Source organism: Rhinatrema bivittatum, chromosome 3 (genome assembly GCF_901001135.1).
Source record: "Rhinatrema bivittatum chromosome 3, aRhiBiv1.1, whole genome shotgun sequence".
In the NCBI taxonomy this organism is placed as follows: Eukaryota; Metazoa; Chordata; class Amphibia; order Gymnophiona; family Rhinatrematidae; genus Rhinatrema; species Rhinatrema bivittatum.
Genome location: NC_042617.1, coordinates 424,055,392 through 424,074,563, shown reverse-complemented (window position 1 = coordinate 424,074,563; position 19,172 = coordinate 424,055,392). Strand labels below are relative to the sequence as shown.

The 19,172-nt window shown below is 42.5% G+C and overlaps 1 protein-coding gene across 1 annotated transcript in view; it reads right to left on the bottom strand.

The window, feature by feature from the left end:
• Positions 1 to 19,172, bottom strand: part of CSMD1 (CUB and Sushi multiple domains 1) — a 4,035,193-nt gene that overhangs the window by 280,313 nt on the left and 3,735,708 nt on the right.

Genomic DNA, 19,172 nt, shown 5'->3' with positions numbered 1-19,172 from the left:
GTGGTGGTTTAGGGTTTAGGGGCCAGTTTTACATGCAGACTGAGACATACAAACTGCACAGTACACCTCAGTGAAGATTTGACATCATTTGGAGTGAGGAAAGTCTCACTAGTATTAGATTTCTTCTATGTTATCTTGCCCTAGCTTGATGGTTATAGAGTCCATCAAGCTAGGTTGAGAGAACATTGTACAAATCTCATCTTTGGGTGAGTTTCTTCACTCCGAAGGACATAAAATCTTCACAAAAGTGTACTGTTCTGTTTGTAGGTCTCACTCTGAATGTCAAAGTGGCCCTTAACCCCTACACTACTACCTAAACCTCACCTCAAGTAACTAGATGGGCTTCATATAGAGGTATAAATACCTGCTACTAGAAGGGCCTTATGGCTAGTCTCTCTCTCTCTCTCTCTTAGGGGTATGCATTCATTTCCTACATATTTGTAATCTGCAATGTATAGGGCCATATTTGTTGTATTCGTGGGGAAGCGAAACATATCGCGATTCCCTACGAATATAACGAATCTTTGCCGAATTATTCAGCTGTCTAAAGGAGCCAATTTAAACAAACCCCCCACCCTCCTGACCCCCCCAAGACTTACCAAAACTCCCTGGTGGTCCAGCGTGGGGCTGGCACCGGCTATCCATTGCTCCTACCATGTGACAGGGGCTGACCAATGGCAACAGTAACCCCTGTGACATAGAAGGTCAAAGGCTATCGGTGCCATTTTGAATACCGGCAGCCGAGGGTGTGAGTGCAGGAGATGGCTCCCGGACCCCCCACTGGACCACCAGGGAGTTTTGGTAAGTCTTGGGGGGGGTCAGGAGGGCGGGGGGTTGTACTTAATTGAATTTTAGCTGGGAAACAAATAAGAATTAACGCATGTATGTATCGGGGGCCCCCCTTGCTGAATACAACGTATCTGTCCCCCGACAAATACGAATCCCTAATGCAATGTATGGTGTCCCTCTGTACATCCCTACTCTCTATCTCTCTCCAAAGATAGTGCACTTTGTGATAAATAGGCTATTACCATAAAACACACCCCTTTTCATATCAAATGTGATATTTATTGCATTTTGATAAATCCAGGCCTTTGTTGTGAAAGAAGTACAGTGGTGTGCAAAAACTTTACAGCAGTATGCAATACTGAAACACACCCCTTTCTATTACCGTGGGTGTTATCCATGCAATATTATAGCATTTTGATGAAATTAGAGGTAAGTTTGCCAGATAAGACTTATAACACCAATATTCAGTAGGCAGTTTAAAGGACAAGATATCTAGCTACAATTAGCTGGATAACTTGTCCAGAAGGATAAACATCCTGCTAAATATACTTTTTTAAATTTATCCAGCTAACCAGTGACTGAACATGGCTGATTAGGCCTAAAGTTATCCAGCCTTGTGTGGCTGTATAATTTGCTACTTGCCCAGATATTTTCAGAGATATTTAGCCAGATAGGGGCTAAATGTAGCCAGGTAAGCTATTTAGGTGGATAACTATTATTTTATCCATCTAAATGGATTTTGAATATCAACCTCTATCTGATTAACTTGTAAAAGATATTCAGCAGCATGTCTATATTGATGAATATCCCTGCCAAAATGGCCATATAAGATTTGTGTGACTAAATCCCTAGGTTATAACAGCGTTATAAGAGGTCCAACTTATCCGACTAAGTAGTTTTGAGTTTTTGTTATTTCTTTATAATGTTTGAAGTACAAAGCTATGCCATCTTGGATTTGGAACACATAACCTCAACCCTCCTTCTAAGATCTAATTTCTGATTACATTAAAAAAAACCAACCAAATTTGGAAGTCCTTTCCTTTGAGAAAAGTATGATCATGGGTATGACTGAATAATAGAATAGCCATTAAGGGACCAATGTAATAATGTGCATGATTTTCCACAGGTCTTTGACCTCTTACCCTTGCAAGTTTCTATGCATGCAAATAGGCTATAAAGAAAGCATGCATGAGAAATGTTGCTAAGGCGCCTGACAAATGCCACTGAGATATAGTTAACTATTTCACAAAAGCCAAACCACAACGATGTCTTCATGGGCTGAGTTTCACTGAGTTCTAAATTAATGTGTTGCTTTGCATCACAACAGCTCATTAACTCAGAATTTAATTAAAATTAGTGTGCAGTGAGTTATATTTGAAATTTTACTATTTGTGAAGAGCTAAAGTGTAAAATGATTTTATAAAAAGGGACCTCTAAGAGAGAATGTCATCCACCTATCATACCTCCTCCATGGTTTCTCTTCTGTGCCTTCCTTTCTTCCCTAATTCTCCTTACTTTTTCTTCATGACTAGTTCTTCTCCTATTTCTGAAGCATTTTTTCTTACTCCTTTCTCTTCTACATTTTCCATTTTTTGAGAAACTAAGACAATGGCAGAAGAGAAGAAACAGCTACTGGACAGATAACCTGTCTCTCATTTTCATTCACTTCTGCTTAGCATTGGCACAATTACATTTCAGTTGCTCTTTATGGTCTCTCTTCAAAGTCAAGTAAAAACATTATTTATTACATGATTTTTCAACAGAAATAGTTCAAAGTGAGTTATTCTTATTTTCTCCTACCTTTCCCATGCTTTGCACTCTCATTTAATCCAATTAATCTCCTTCTTCCCTTTCCTAGGGGTGTGCATTTGTTTGCAACGTATTGGCAATCTGCAACGTATTTGACCATATTCGTTGCATTTGTGGGATCGCAAAATGTATCGCGATTTCCCATGAATAAAACATATCATCCATTCCATACGTTTGGCGCGCTTGCAGTGATTTCTTAGCGGCCATTTCAAATAGAACACCATTTGGGTGTATCCATAGTCAAAAAACAGCCTTTTCCTGTGAGTCATCAGTGAACTCACAGCCCTGTCAGAGTGGGTCGGACAGGTTGGCAAGGAGACCAGAATGCAACATATCAGCGAAAAGATGTTTTGCAATGCAGCCAATTGCGCTCACACTCAGTGGTCGGTGATGCTTTTGCTGAAGACCCAACACTATATATACTTAAGCATGCGACGTGCATTGCACTTTCTTTGCAGGGGTGATCTGGGGAGGCTGGGAGGTGTTCTGTCTCTGCGGAAGTTGGCTGCACTCAGTGCTAGTCTGAGTTCTCAAATCTGTATTCAATTACTGGCTAGGCTAGCTACTTAGAAAAATATATTTGTTCTTCATTTAGCTGCAGTGCCAACTAGCCCTGTTTTTTTTTTAAGCACTTTCTTTAGTTGATCTGAGACGGTCTCTCTGTGTCACAGAGAGAAGCTGCTAGTAGTGGCATTTTGCTGCTTAATTCACCCCCCTGGGGTAGGTTAAAAGCACCATTTAGGTGTTGCGGGTGGGAGAGATTTATTCAATTTCTAGCTAGTTTGCTAGAATTTCCATTGAAAAATATATTTCATCTATTTTCCCGCTGTGCCAATTCCAGGTTTTTGTTAACTGCATTTTTTAATTGAACTCACTCAGTCCCTCTGTGCACTGGGCATCGGTAGTTTTGAAGACTCAAGTATATTGGGACAGTGAGTGTTTGTGAAGCCAAATCCCCAGTGGGCCTCTTTTGGAAATAATTTTTAAATTGAAATCCCTAGTAGACACTAGGCAGTGACATTAAATCCATAATGTCAGAGAAAGCTAGATGTGGTCGAGTGATTGGGACTGGCAGAGGAGGCACTTCAAAAGGCACTAGTGCCAGTCCCCCATTAAAGTTAAAAAGGGACCTGTTGCAATTTAAACTCTTTGGAGGGGCAGGCAGTTCCATCTAGAAAAAAAATGAAATCTAAACATGATTCATCGTCACCACCTTTTTCTGACCCTGTAGTTTTGGAGGTGAGGGAAGGGGAGGCTGAGCCATGCAAGACAAAATGGTGACACCCAAAAGCAGCAGTGGGACAGCAGTTTTGAATTAGCGTTGACCACACCTTGAATACTGTGCACAATTCTGGTCACTGCATCTCAAAAAATATATAGTTGGGATGGAGAAGGTACAGAGAAGGGCAACCAAAATGATAAAGGGGATAGAACAGCTCCCCTATGAGGAAAGGCTGAAGAGGTTAGGGCTGTTCAGCTTGGAGAAGAGACGGCTGAGGGGGAATATGATAGAGGTCTTTAAGATCATGAGAGGTCTTGAATGAGTAGATGTGAATCAGTTATTTACACTTTCGAATAATAAAAGGACTAGGGGGAATTCCATGAAGTTAGCAAGTAGCACATTTAAGACTAATCGGAGAACATTCTTTTTCACTCAATGCACAATAAAGCTCTGGAATTTGTTGCCAGAGGATGTGGTTAGTGCAGTTAGTGTAGCTGGGTTCAAAAAAGGTTTGGATAAGTTCTTGGAGGAGAAGTCCATTAACGGTTATTAATAAAGTTTACTTAGGGAATAAGCACTGCTATTAATTGCTTCAGTAGCATGGGATCTTCTTAGTGTTTGGGTAATTGCCAGGTTCTTGTGGCCTGGTTTGGCCTCTGTTGGAAACATGATGCTGGGCTTGATAGACCCTTGGTCTGACCCAGCATGGCAATTTCTTATGTTCTTGTGTTGCACAGGCACTGTTTGCTTCTGATTCCAATGAAGAATCATCTTCTGTGGGATTCTCATCAGAAACAGAAGTAGTAATACCTGACAGAGTTTTAGGAGGATTTGTTAGTCCTGTCTTAGCCTCCACTTCAGTGCAGCAGGGGAAAGATGAAACTGATGATGATGAGGAGGAGGAAGAGCAGTCTTGGCAGGTACAGATTGTGACTGATGCCCCTGGCATAGCTTCTCAGGGTGCACCCACTACTTCAGCTCCAGTACCAACATCTACCCCCAAGTCTATACAGAAGGGAGGATCATGAAAGACATCTGTGATCTGGAGCTACTTTAAAGTGAAGAGGGACCCGTGTTTTGCTCTGTGTAATTACTGTGGCAGGGCTATTAGCAGAGGCAAGCAAATGGGACATCTATCTAATTTTGGCATGACGCATCATATGAAGAGGCAACACCCAACAACAGTACTGCCATCTGGGGATGGTGGCAGTACCAGTCAGGGGACCTCTTCCAAGCAGCGTAAAGTGGATGAAAAGGAGCAGAGTCACCCCACGCCCTCAGCCCCTTCTAACAGTCAGGTGGCAGGCCAGCAACCCCCTGACATGTGACAGAAGCGACAACCCATCATGGAGGAAATGGGGTGGAGTTTGGTAACGCTATTTGGGGGTAGGAGGCAGGCAGCCTGAAAAGTTTTAACCAGGAGCATTGGGGAATGATTGCCCTTGATGGCCAGCCCTTGCAGCTAGTGGAGAATGTGGGTTTCAAGCATTTTCTGAAGGTCGTACAAACTACAAACTCCCCTCCAGTACCACATTTAGAAGAAAGGTCATCCCCAGCCTGCACAAGCAGTGTCACAGTCACATCCAAGCACTGCTAGCTAAGGCAGAGGGAAGTGTGCATTTTACCAGCAATATCTGGACCACCATGAATGCTGCACACTCTTACCTCTCCCTGACAGCACACTGGTGGGACCTGGCTGAGGCAGGGGCATCAGCTCTATTACTGAATAAGTATCAGGGTAGAGGTGACCTTTACTGCACACCCACCTGACGGACCAGGCCCATACTGCAGCCAATATTCTAGCATGCATCAGACAGATGCTGGAGGGCTGGCAACTACACCAGTGAGACAGGAATCCTCAGGCAGGGTTCTTTGTCACAGACAATGGTGCAAACATGGTTAAGGCAATAAACGACAGGCGCTTTAAGAACATCCGATGTTTTGCACACACTCTGTACCTGGGAGTGAAGACAGCTCTGGGGTTGGAGTCCAATGAGCAAGAGAATGAATACCTGAATAGGTTAATACAGAAGTGCAGGAACATAGCAGCACACTTCCACAGAAGTGTCAAGGTGGGGCAGGTTCTCCGACAAAAGCAGACTGATTTGGACATGCCTCACAAGCGTCTCATTCAAGACATTACCACCCGGTGGAATTACACCTTTATGATGCTGAAGAGGTTAGTGTAGCTGAAGACACCCCTTCATGAACTTTCTGGTTCAATGGACATAGGTATGCAGAATCCCCTAGGGCATCATGATTGGTTAGTCCTGATTCAGCTGGTCAAAATCCTGCAGCCCTTCAAGGATGTCACGGAGGAACTGAGTTCCAGAAGTGCCACCTTGGCTGACATCATCCATATAGTTAATTTCCTGGTTGAACATTTGGAGGCCTTTAAACAGGAAGAGGGAATGACAGTTGAGGTGCTGCATTGTCTGGACATTTTGCAGCAGCAGGTGGAAGAGAGATTAAGGCCTTTAACAGAAGAGAACACATACATGCTCACCACAGTCTGTGATCCCCATGTGAAAGGGAAACTCGCCCTACAATATGATTGTCTCCTATTGGTGAAGAACCTGCTGCTAGCAAAGGTCCGTGAACAGGAGCACCATAGGCAGTGACAAATTAGGCATGAAGCAGAGGAGGAAACAGCAGGCACTTCAGAGAGTTGTGCTAGCCCAAGCAGGAGCAGCACTCTGTCAGTGACAGCTAGTAACTCCTCCTCCTCCACTTCAGAATGAGAAAGGCATGTTGCCCATAAAGATTCATCTTTTGTGCTATGGGCTAGAGAGAAAGCAGCTGGCATGAGTGACTCTCAGCCCACCCAAGCAAAGGAGACACCAGCACAGCTGTCAGTGACACGGTATATCTCAGATCCCACAGAGAACATGCAGACAGATCCACTGGCATATTGGGCACACAAGTCTACTGTCTGGCCACACCTAGCCAAAGTGGCTCAGCAATATCTGTCATGTCCACCAACCAGTATGCCCATTGAACGTGTCTTTTCAATGACAGGGAATATCTTTGAACCCTCATCACTCAAGGCTGGCACCAGAGTTGATGGAAATGCTAGTGTTTTTGAAAGTAAACCTGCCTTTGCTTGGGTTTCCAAAATTTCCCTGTGAATGACAAGATGAATAAAAGCAATTGAAAGCCTTCTGGAAGCTCCAAGTGCCTCCTGTGCTCCAGATAATATAAGCACTGCAGCACATGTACCTGACCTGAAACGCTGTGCCTGTCCATCCACTGTCCAGGCCGTACGTCCCTAAAAGGGCCTGAACTGAAACTCTGTGCCTGTCCGTCCACTGTCCAGGCCCTACGTCCCTACAAGGGCCTAACCTCTAATGCTGTGCTTGTCTGTCCACATTTGGAATGTAAGAACATAAAAAGCTGACAAGATGTTTGGAGCTTGCATATTTCATATGCTCAATAAGTTTTATGACTTTGCCAACTGTAATGTTTCAAGTACTATTGAAAACTGGTAGTAGTTGCACTCTAGTTCATCCTCTTTGTTCCCATTGTTTATAGAGGCACTGTGTAAACCACAAAGTCAAAATAGGTTGATATTGTAGATTTGTACTTGAGTAGCAGTTTTCTTATTTCTGAGAGCTCTTCATGTTCCTTTGTCATCAACTGAAGTGCAAAAGTACAGTTAATAGCTTCTGGGTATTCAAAAATAATCTCCAGCTCAGTTCTTGCTTCACAAATGGCAGTCTCTATTGCTCTAAAAGCATCCTCTGTTGAATTATCTTTCAGAAATGAAAAAGATGCCATTTTCTTCTGGCAGTGAACCAGTTCAGGAAAAAGTGACAGGACAAACCACAACATACCTGCACAAAGAAAATCCTCAAATGCTGTGCTTGTTCGTCCAGGCCTTAAGTCCATACAAGGGCTTGACCTCTGTCCTCAAAGGCTGTGCCTGCCTGTCCATCCAGGCCTTATGTCCCTACATGGGCTTGACTTCTATCCTCGAATGCTGTGCCTGTTTGTCCAGGCCTTAAGTCCCTACAAGGGCTTGACCTCTGTCCTCGAATGATGTGCCTGTTTGTCCAGGCCTTACATCCCTACAAGGGCTTGACCTCTGTCCTCGAATGCTGTGCCTGCCTGTCCATCTAGGTCTTATGTCCCTATGTGGGCTTGACCTCTGTCTTCGAATGCTGTGCCTGTCCGTCCAGGCCATATCACCCTACGTGGCTTGACCTCAAACACTGTGCCTGTCCATCCACATTTGGAATGTACGAACATAAAAAGATGACTTAAGATGTTTGGAGCTTGCGTTTTTCATAGGGATGTGAATTGGGCTTCGGATGATTGAAAATATCGTAGATATTTTCAAAATGGTGCCGATGGTCCTTTGCCCTTACCATATGACAGGGTATCCATGCGATTGGCCGGCCCCTATCACATGGTAGGAGCACTGGATGGCTCGTGCCATTTTTAAAGATGGCGCCGGCCATCCAGTGCTCCCTCCATGTGACAGGGGCCGGCCAATAGCACAGATACCCTGTCACATGGTAAGGGCAAAGGCCATCGGCGCCATTTTTATTAGTGGCAGTCGATGGCCCGAGAGCGGGAGATCGCTCCCGGGACCCCCACTGGACCACCAGGTACCTGTAACATATTTTTGGGGGGGTCGGGAGCGTGGGGAAACTAAGGGATTAGTTTTAAAAGGTCGGGTGGGTTTTTTGTTTATCGGCTCGGGCGCAGCCGATAAACAAAACCGCGATCGGGCTGGACGAAAAAAAAAAACACGATGTGAATCGGAACCGGAATCTGTTCTGATTCCGGTTCTGATTCACATCTCTAGTATTTCATATGCTCAATAGTTTTCATGACCTTCATAATATGGGCCATGTTTCCTAAATCTTTCCTATGTGTCAACATTAATGTTTCTTCTAGTACTATCGAAAACTGGTGGTTGTGGCAACTCTAGTTCATCCTCTGTGTTCCCATAGTTTACACAGGCACTGTAGGGTACAAAGTCAACATAGGTTGATATTCTGAATTTGGGTGGGAGATGACATCAACGCTTCTTTTGGTCCTAATGGCTGAACCCTCGTTGCAAAGTGAAACTTCAGTCTCTGGCAATTCATCAAAATTGATAAGAAAACCCCAATTCTGTAGCCAAAAATAGGCTGCAAATACTTCCCCATTGACGTTAATGGGAATCGGAAAACAAATGGAATGTATCAACGGATCGGGGACGCCATTGAACTAATGCAACGTATTTGACCCCCGACGAATATGAATACCGAATCGGAAAGATCCGTCCCTTCTGCATATCCCTACCCTTTCCTCTTTCCAAGTTTCATTCATTTCATGCAAAACATCAATCTCCTTCATGCATACCTCCTCCATGGTTTCTCTTCTGTGCCTTCCTTTCTTCCCTAATTCCCCTCTCTACTTCTTCTTCATGGCTGGTTCCTCTCCTATTTCTGAAGCATTTTTTCTTACTCTCTTCTATTACTTTCCTCTTGCCCTGACTCTCTTTTCATTATCTATATCCCCTCAGATTCTCCTTTCATTCTACATTTCCACTCCCTTTCTTATTTTCCTCTCTATTGTAGGGAGATACTTGATGTTTTACTACTATGCAGCAATATATGGATTCTGACTTCACAAAAGGTTCATTTGACCTGTATTTCAGCAAAGAAATGCAGAGATGCTGAACTTTGACCTGAATAACAATGTGTGCTGAATTATCAGATTTACCAGCACATACTATTTACTATCCTCTCTGAAAGAATAAAACTTTTATCCATAAACAGAATTGAACTAAGACAATACAGACCAGGTGTGTGTGTATGTATATTTGTGTGTGTGTGTGTGTGTGTGTGTAAGAACAGCACTAAAACCTTCATCAGAGATCAGTTCTGATAGAAACTAGACCATCCACTCCTGCCTGCTATCTAGCAGCCCAAGTTAAACATGTCTTTTTCTTCTCCAGGGATCAGACATATCCTGTTAAACCCAGCAGGTGACTGAAGACACTAACGCATGTTCCCGTCGGCAGAGACAGCCTCTGGGAACTCAGGTTTTTCTCCTGGTTCAGCAATAGAGACATCCTCAATGGTGAGACTAAGGTTAATCTTCTAAGAGTTTTGGGGATATTTAGCTAACTATATTAATAACAGTGTAAGCAAGCAAGTCAAGGATATCCTGATGGGTATTGCTCTGAGTTCATCTATAATATGCTAAGCTTTGGTTATTAAAAGTGGATGATGTGTTAAGAATTATAATTTAAGTTTCTTACCTAAGAGGCATACGTGTGTGTATTATTCGGTGTAGTAAGTTTGAAATGTCTGAGAATAAAAGTCTGATTCTGAAATAAGCTGTTGTCTATTCATGGGCTTCTTGGATTGTATATAAGGTAAGTTGTGGTAAGTTTCTGTAGTCTTGCCAGTATCCCAGAGAGAGAGAGAGAGAGAGATGAGAACAGAGAAGGGGGAAGGGGGCAGTATCCTCCAGGCTATAGTATGCTCTTAGAAATCCTTATACTATTATTCATAAAAAGTAGAACAGTTTTGAAACCCATTACAAATTTCCATTTTCTACATGCAAATTTTACTCATATACTTTAAAATGTATCTCTTTCTCTCTCTTTATACATGCAGAATGTATACCATGTCCAATTACTACTTTAGCTGCATTTTCTGTATGGACCAATATAGGAAGTGATGCAGTAAATCATTTACACCAAAATTTTGAGTATTGACTACTAAAAAGAAGGATTTTGTGTGCAAGGAAAATAAACAGTATATGAGAACTATAGATTAACAGAAAATGATTAAATATTTTAACTACATTTCCATTTTCTACGTGCAAATTTAACTTATACACTTTAAAATGTCTCTGGTTTTACAGCTTCCTCCTCTACAGTTATCTCTATTTTTGCCTGTCCATTTCATTGTACTTATTTTTTTTTTCTTTCTTCCACTATTTCCTTTATTTTCTAATTAAGCCCATTATGTTGCTACATGATCCTCATAAGGAACCTAGGTATTAAGTGATATTAGTGCTAATGCAAGCAATAAAATGTGCTGTAACACAGGCATTTTCTAATGCTCATATGCTAAGCATGTTAATGCACATTTTTTTTGCATGCACATTAGCCTTAATGTAATTTCCCCAACAGTAATCCCTCTCGTTCCTTGTTCCCATTCACATCATCTTTCTAATATATTCACTCATATGTGCAGGCAATGACAACTTTTCCTCTGACTGGCTCATTCTTTTTTGACCTAAACAAGGGTTAACATCTGAAAGCTGGTCAAGGAATATAATGAATACAATTGTTTTTGTTTATTGACCTCTATTTCCTAGAAAAACTTTTGATACTGTTCTGCATTGGAGGCTCAAATAAACTGAGCAGCCTGGGAGTAGAACCCAAGGGTGTAGATTGTATTCAAAACTGGTAGATTGAATTCAAAACTAGTTGAGAAATAGACAATAGGGATGTGAATCGGGCTTTGGAGGATTGAAAATATCGTCAATATTTTCAAAATCGTCAGAAATAGAGGGCTCCCCCGAAACGATAGGAAAACCCCACAATATTGATCGTGGGGGTTCTATTAATGTTTTGGGGGAGGGCAGGAAAAACGGCACACAAAAATAACCCCTAAACCCACCCCGACCCTTTAAAACTAATCCATTTACTTCCCCCACCCTCCCAACCCCCCCCCCCAAAAAAAAACATTTTACAGGTACCTGGTGGTCCAGTGGGGGTCCCGGGAGCGATCTCCCGCTCCCGGGCTGTCGGCTGCCACTAATCAAAATGGCGCCAATGGCCCTTTGCCCTTACCATGTGACAGGGTATCCGTGCCATTGGCTGGCCCCTGTCACATGGTAGGAGCACTGGATGGCCCGCGCCAGTGCTCCAGTTCCGATTCACATCTCTAATAGACAATAATGTTTTGGTAAATGGAAATCATTCTGATATAAAGAAAATTGTGATTAGTGGAATTAAAGTGCCTCAGGAGTCTTCCTGGGTCCAGTTCTGTTCAGAATCTTTATAGAAGGACTAGGGGGCACTCCATGAAGTTAGCATGTGGCACATTTAAAACTAATCGGAGAAAGTTCTTTTTCACTCAATGCACAATTAAACTCTGGAATTTGTTGTCAGGGGATGTGGTTAGTGCAGTTAGTGTAGCTGGGTTAAATAAAGGATTGGATAAGTTCTTGGAAGAGAAGTCCATTACCTACTACTAATTAAGTTGACTTAGAAAATAGCCACTGCTATTACTAGCAATAGTAACATGGGATAGACTTAGTTTTTGGGTACTTGCCAGGTTCTTATAGCCGGATTGGCCACTGTTAGAGACAAGATGCTGGGCTTCATGGACCCTTGATCTGACCCAGTACAACATGTTCTTATGTTCTTATAATTGCTCTTATGAATGGGTTAGAAGGAAAAGTGTATCTTTTTAACCCAGGTTTTTCCCAGCAGGCAACCAAAGAGGCTGGATGTTTAGGCAACTGCCTCACTAGTTTTGATAGCTGGTGCATTATTAACAAAGATAGGTGGTAACACATGGGGACGGCTGAGTGTTAGATTAAACATGGGATTTTGTATGGTCATCTTCAAAGTGGGTAGAAGACCAATGAAAAGGCAAACAAAATCCAGTTTGGATAAGGAATGATATTCTGAAGCAATCAAACTTTATTGGCCAGAAACTGAGATATAACCTTGCAGTTTGGTTAAGAATAACTAAGCAGACAGGATGGGTCAATTGATATTTTTCTGCTGTTATCTATTGTGTTCTAAGATAAATACCTCTAATGCTCAGAAACTTATCCTCTTGGGAGTTTTCAAAAGTTTGCATGTATGCCATCGTGGACTTAAGGAAGTTATCTTTCATTAAATGTTTAACTAATTAGAGAAGGTATTTAATATTAAACTCCAGTTCTTCATAGGGAGACAGAAGTATTATTGTGATAATTCCACTCATTTACCCCCTTACTTACTATAGACTTCAGGTCAAAATTAGTTCCTGAACAACTTTAAGAAAACTTAATTAAAATCTTGAATATAACATCTCAACACTATGATTGTCAAACAAAGGCACAAATGATACTTCAAAATGGAATCATATATTTCAGAAGTGCTTTTGTTAAACTATTTACCATAATGGTATCAAATTGAATCCATTGTATTTAAGTAATAGCACCCTGTTCGTTCTTTTTATAAAAACTCTACATGAATTCTCTTTCCTCCTCCTGTTCCTAGCAGGCATATAATTAGTACTTAAGCATTTTATTCAATCTATGTTTCCATAAGGCATATTGTGAAAATGGCCATAAAGAGAATAAATAATGTAATTTCAAATTTTAAAAGTACATTCAATTAGCCTCACACTTAAGTATTGCATTGTATGACCCACAATGATGGTCCATATGAATAAATCGAAAGATAGGTAAGAAGATTAGGTCTGCAAGTAAAAATATCCCTTATGTTAACTCTATTTTTAAGTTCTACAGCTAGGATTATAAAGCACACCACAGGAGAAACTACCTACTGACTGAGTCACCATGATTCATTTTTTGTTATATTATTGTGGTTTAAAATAGTTTTCTAAAGAGTTTATTGACCATTGAATGCGCATTAACATGGCATTACAATGTTTATTTTAAAATTAAATGCAGTTTGTGGCATTTACATGTTAAACATTTAATTGAGCAGTACACAAGCAAAATTATGCAAAACAACTCATTTAAATATAGCCCTATTTTCATTAGCACTTGCATCCATATTAAAGCCACCATTAATGCAACACTTTATCTACACATCTAGAGGTCTCATTTTGGTTCCTGCAAGCTGTTTGGGAGCAGGAGGAAGGTTGAGTTCTCAATTTTATTATTTGTAAAATACGCATTACGGGTACACACTCCACAGCAAATAAAGCACTCCTAACCATTCCATCTGTTAAAACAGCAAGACTGACCCAAGTGAGAGAAAGAGCCCTATCACTAGCAGGACCCATAATCTGGAACACAATACCTCCAGAGATCAGACTGCAAAGTGATCTCAAGACATTTAAGAAAAGTTTAAAAACATGGCTTTTTAAACAAGCATTTTACAAAGAGGCAGGAGAATAGAGAGAAATTATTCGGGAAAAGACAGAAAGGCACCAACACACAGTCCTTAAGACTGTTCAGTAGATTAGTCTATGATTTCTACACCACAATAAAGCATAACTATAATACTATGGGGCGGATTTTCAGACTCCGCGAATAGGCCTACTTTTGTTTGCGCTCCAGGCGCAAACAAAAGTACGCTGGATTTTAGTAGATACGCGCAGAGCCGCGCGAATCTGCTAAAAACCTGGATCGGCGCGCGCAAGGCTATCGATTTTGTATAGCCGGCGCGCGCCGAGCCGCGCAGCCTACCCCCGTTCCCTCCAAGGCCGCTTCGAAATCGGAGCAGCCTTGGAGGGAATCCTCTAACGCCCTCCCCTCACCTTCCCCTCCCTTCCTCTACCTAACCCACCCGCCCGGCCCTGTCTATACCCCCCCCCCTTACCTTTCTCCGGGGATTTACGCCTCCCGGAGGGAGAAGTAAATCCCCGCGCGCGAGCGGGCCTCCTGCGCGCCGGGCCGCGACCTGGGGGCGGGTACGGAGGGCGCGGCCACGCCCCCGGACCGCCCCGGGCCGTAGCCACGCCCCCGTACCCGCCCCCACAACGCTGCTGACACGCTCCGAAAATGCCATGACGACCGGGACCGCCCCCGACACGCCCCCCTCGGAGAACCCCGGGACTTACGCGAGTCCCGGGGCTCTGCGTGCGCCGGTAGGCCTATGTAAAATAGGCGCACCGGCGCGCAGGGCCCTGCTCGCGTAAATCCGGGCGGATTTACGCGAGCAGGGCTCTTAAAATCCGCCCCTATGTGTGATAAAACTACTGGTGTAAGTACCTTGGTAGAATTGGTCATGAACTACCTCGATAAATGACTATGTCTAATGATATATTGTAACCGAAACTTTGACGGCACCTGTTAGAATGTACTATAGTACACTTTTACCTACATTAAATATGTGCCTACATGTAAACCGTTGCGATGGTATTTAACTTAGCAATGGTATAGAAAAGTTTTTAAATAGAAATAAAAATAAAAATGTTAAAAAGCCTGTATCTTTCTGCACTGGGAGCGGCAACCCCACTTGGAGGCTGGCCGACGCCACACTAGTTCAGACATTTTCCCCAGGTGACACGTATTTATTATTTGCCTGATTAGTATGTATAGACTCAACTTCACTTCAGCGGTTTTTTACATGTGAGGTCGGTGGGACTACTGACTCTCACTCATCAATTTCAGCACAATTTGCTTTCCTCAAAGAAAACTTTCTCGCTGTTTAAATTATGAGCCGTTTTTTTCAGTGATCACAGAACGGTAAATCATCAATAATCCTTTACCCATAGGGGTAGATTTTCAAAGGGTTATGCGCGTAAGATACGAGCGTAACCCCCGAAAACCTACCCCTGCGCGCACCGAGCCTATTTTGCATAGGCTCGGTGGCACGTGCAAGCCCCGGGACATGCGTATGTCCCAGGGCTTTCGAAAATGGGTGGATTGGGGGCAGGGCAAAGGGCGTGATGGTGGGCTGGGGGCGGGGCAGGAGTGTGACGGCGGTACGGGGGTGGGGCGGAGCTGGGGGTGGAGGCAGGGCCGGGGGCAGTTTCAAGTCCTCCGGCACAGTGGCCGTGCCGTAGGTTCGCACACCGGCAGCTGGCCGGCACGCGCAAGTTACGCCTGCCAGCTGGATTTACGCGCGTAAGGCTTTTAAATTCTGCCCCATTATGCCCTGTTAAATTCAGGTGTAACTTTGTGAGGATGAGTTTGTGTGTGTTGTTTTGCATAATTTTCAAAGCAAACATATGTGTCTAAGTTCGCTTGAAAATTGGTGTAACTTAAAATTGTGTTGCTGCTGCATAAGTGGCCTATGATATTTTAAAGCTACCCTTTTACACTAGTACTTACTAACGTCTATACCATCCCATAAATTCTTATCTTCAAAACATTTTTAGGCTTTCCATTATAAAATAATATAGAAAAAAGAAAATAGGGAGGGTAATTTTCACAGACATTGTTGCAGAGAAAACATTTTACCCCCAAAATAGCCTTTTATAAAACTACCTGCCTGATATACAAATAAATTCATACAAGTATGCCCTGTTCACATGGATTTTTAACCAGATTGTGCAGAAGCATTTCCAGAGGAAGAATTGAGAAGGGGTTTGGACTTACTTGAGTACTTTTGGATTTAAAAAGAGTGCCTGTTAATTTTCCCATAATACAGAGATCCAGATCCTGCTGGTCTTTTCCTGCATTTGCTTCCTTCAAAATTACACCCACATGCAACACTAATAATCACAGACAATATGATCGGGAATCAACAAGGCCATAACTTTATTAGGATAAACAATACCAACAATTTACAAAACGAACATACACTCATAAGTTCATTTAAAAATGAGTATCCCTTAGGTATGTATTTGATTTCAAATTTAGGTGGGCTATTACAAATTATCCCCCAAATTCTTATACTTTACTGGCAAAAAGTGAGGAAGGAAATAAAAAAAAGGAACTACTATAATATATGTTTGTTGTATTACAACTTCTATGGTTATAAATATTTCTAAGGAAAACTTTATAGACAAATTAGTTAAAAGATGTTCTATAATGAATGTTAACAGTGCTACTCAATTTTGTTTTCAAAGATCAACTATAGTAATGATTCATGATTCCAAACACCTTTATCTGATTTTTTTTCTATAAGCACAAAATGGGAAAAAATCCTTTTAAACAAAACCCAAAGACTCTAATTCAATAATAATATTTTGTGAAATTTAGTTATGTTATTACTTATGGTTGGGCTAATGACTGTGCTGCCTTAGTAAGAGTTGAGCAGACTGGTGTTTTTCTGTTACATTATTAATTTATTGCATATTTTATGTAGTTTATTATAATGCTTTTATAATTTATTCTACTACTTATGTCAGGTACAGTGCTTTGGGTTTAACTGCATTAAAGTAAGGTGATATAAAAGTATAGCATATGGCTTGCCAACTACTGTTCTCCAGGGTTACAAAACAATCTAGTGTTCAAGATATTTACAGTGAACATTAATTATCCATATACATAAATTTGTGTGTGTGTGTGCACAGTGTATCCAAATAAATAAAAGGGCCTAATGTACTAATCTTTTTTCCCATAGACATGGAATGGGACAAAAGCCTTAGTAAATCAGGCCCAATTTGAGATAATGTTCAATTTATCCTGAAAAGCAAGCATTTTTGCAACCTTTCTTGATTTTAAACTTTAGAAACTCTGGCAGGCGTGACTGTGGTGTCACCCCGTCTGTATCCCTCCCACCACGAGCTCCTAGTGGCCCCAACACCACTAATTGACCCATAGCCATACATGCATACATTCTTGATACAATGGAGTAACAACAAAGACAGATCTTGGATCAAAACGGCCACAGCTTTATTAACAATACACACACACACACATACACACATATATATATATATATACCCCTAGACAGAACTGGTACCTTGATCAGTAGGGCAGTTGCCAAGACCAGGCTATGCCACCACTCCACTGCGATGTCATTGGCACGCGACCACTCCCGGCCCCTCCCAATGCTGGCTGGGAAAGGGAAAGGCGGAGGCGCACATGGCCAAGGGCCATCAAGGGGGCAATGATGTTTTCTTCCCACGACATTCCCCCCCTAGTCTCTGAAACCCACCTGGCCCGCCACCGTCATGCAGGCTGTGGAAGGAAAAAAGAGCTAGCCGAGGGGAGGACTCTGGCGGGTCACAACGCATGCCGCCAAGTTACTTGGGGGCTCTGTACATGGGGCACAGGTCCACTCGTTTCTAACTCCACTTTACTCTGTGCATTTAAAATGATGTCCTTATCTAATAAAAAGATAATTGAACTAAAACAGATTTGAGTATCAGTAGACCTCTAGTCTTTGCTGTATCAATAGGGTAAGTTCATTAGTCTGCTTGGATTCAAGTTCCCTTCGCAAATCTTTTTATATAATGAGATAATCTATAGTTTCCAGGTTCATTGGCAACCACTGGGTTAATTTTCATGAATGAAGCATCATTCAAAAGTGCATGATGTCTGCATTCCTGCCTCTAGGTCACAAGACCACAAAAATTAGTTTATTTAAAAAGCAAAAAAAAAAACCCCAGAATGGTTGCAAGATTGCATATCCCCTTTGCAGTTGCTGAAGAACTTAGGGACGATAACTTTCAAATCAGCATGCGGGTGCACATTTGCGCACGTACATTGGCCCGCGCCTAGGGATGTCGCCATTTTAAAACCCAACAGATCTGCTTAGTTTTCTTTACTTTTCAACTTTTTCATCATCTACAGTAGAAGTACAGTTATGTGGCTGGGGACCTTGGCCTGAGCCGGTGCGCATAAATATTTACACACACATCTCTGGTTCATGCACCTTGAATCTTTAATGATTTAAAGGTAAATGTTAAAAGAATTGCACACAAAGCTGCACATAAAAATAAGCATATGCGCATGCAAATATTGTCAAAAGGCCTGATTTTAAAAGGGCCACACATGTAAACATGGGGGCTTACGCATGTGGTCGGGTCTTGTGTGCGATGCACACATTTTCGGAAGGGCCCGGCCATGCACATAACCCCCATTATGTGTTGAAGTGTGGGCCTCTCAAAAAGGGTGGGCTGGGTGCATGGTGTGGGTGGGGAGGGGTAGGGAAGGGGTGCGGGCCGGGACAGCACCATTAGTCGCTGTTTTGGGGAAGTGCGCACCAGCCAATTACTTCAACTCGGAAGTTGAAGTAAGTATTAAAAAAAACCAACCCTAAAAGTTAGGGGGGGGGGGAATTAGGGGATGAGGAGGTGAGAGGAAAATGTTGGAAGGTTAGGTAGGGGTGAAGGGAAGTTCCCTCCCAGTTTGCTCCTTAATTTCAGCAGACTGAGAGGGAACTGGGGAAGGCCTATTTGTGTCGCCGTGCATCGATTTAGAAAATCCCCCCCCCCCCCCCCCCCCCCCGGCGTGCATAAGTGCCGACCTGCCCGCAGATGTGCATGTGGATTTTTAAATCCAGTGTGCATGTGCGTGGGAACCATATTTTATAGCATTTGCGAGCCGACGCGCGCGTGTTATAAAATGATCGCTTCTATGTGCGAGCGCTGGGAACCACGCGCACATGGACGCACCCGGGGATTTTCAAAATCTACCTTTAATTGTGTAAGTGCTATTTTATAATCCTCAAACACACATGCGCAAGTAACAATACACAAATAAATTTGTTTGTATAGGGGTGGGCCAGGAATGTTCTGCGTCGGGGCCAACC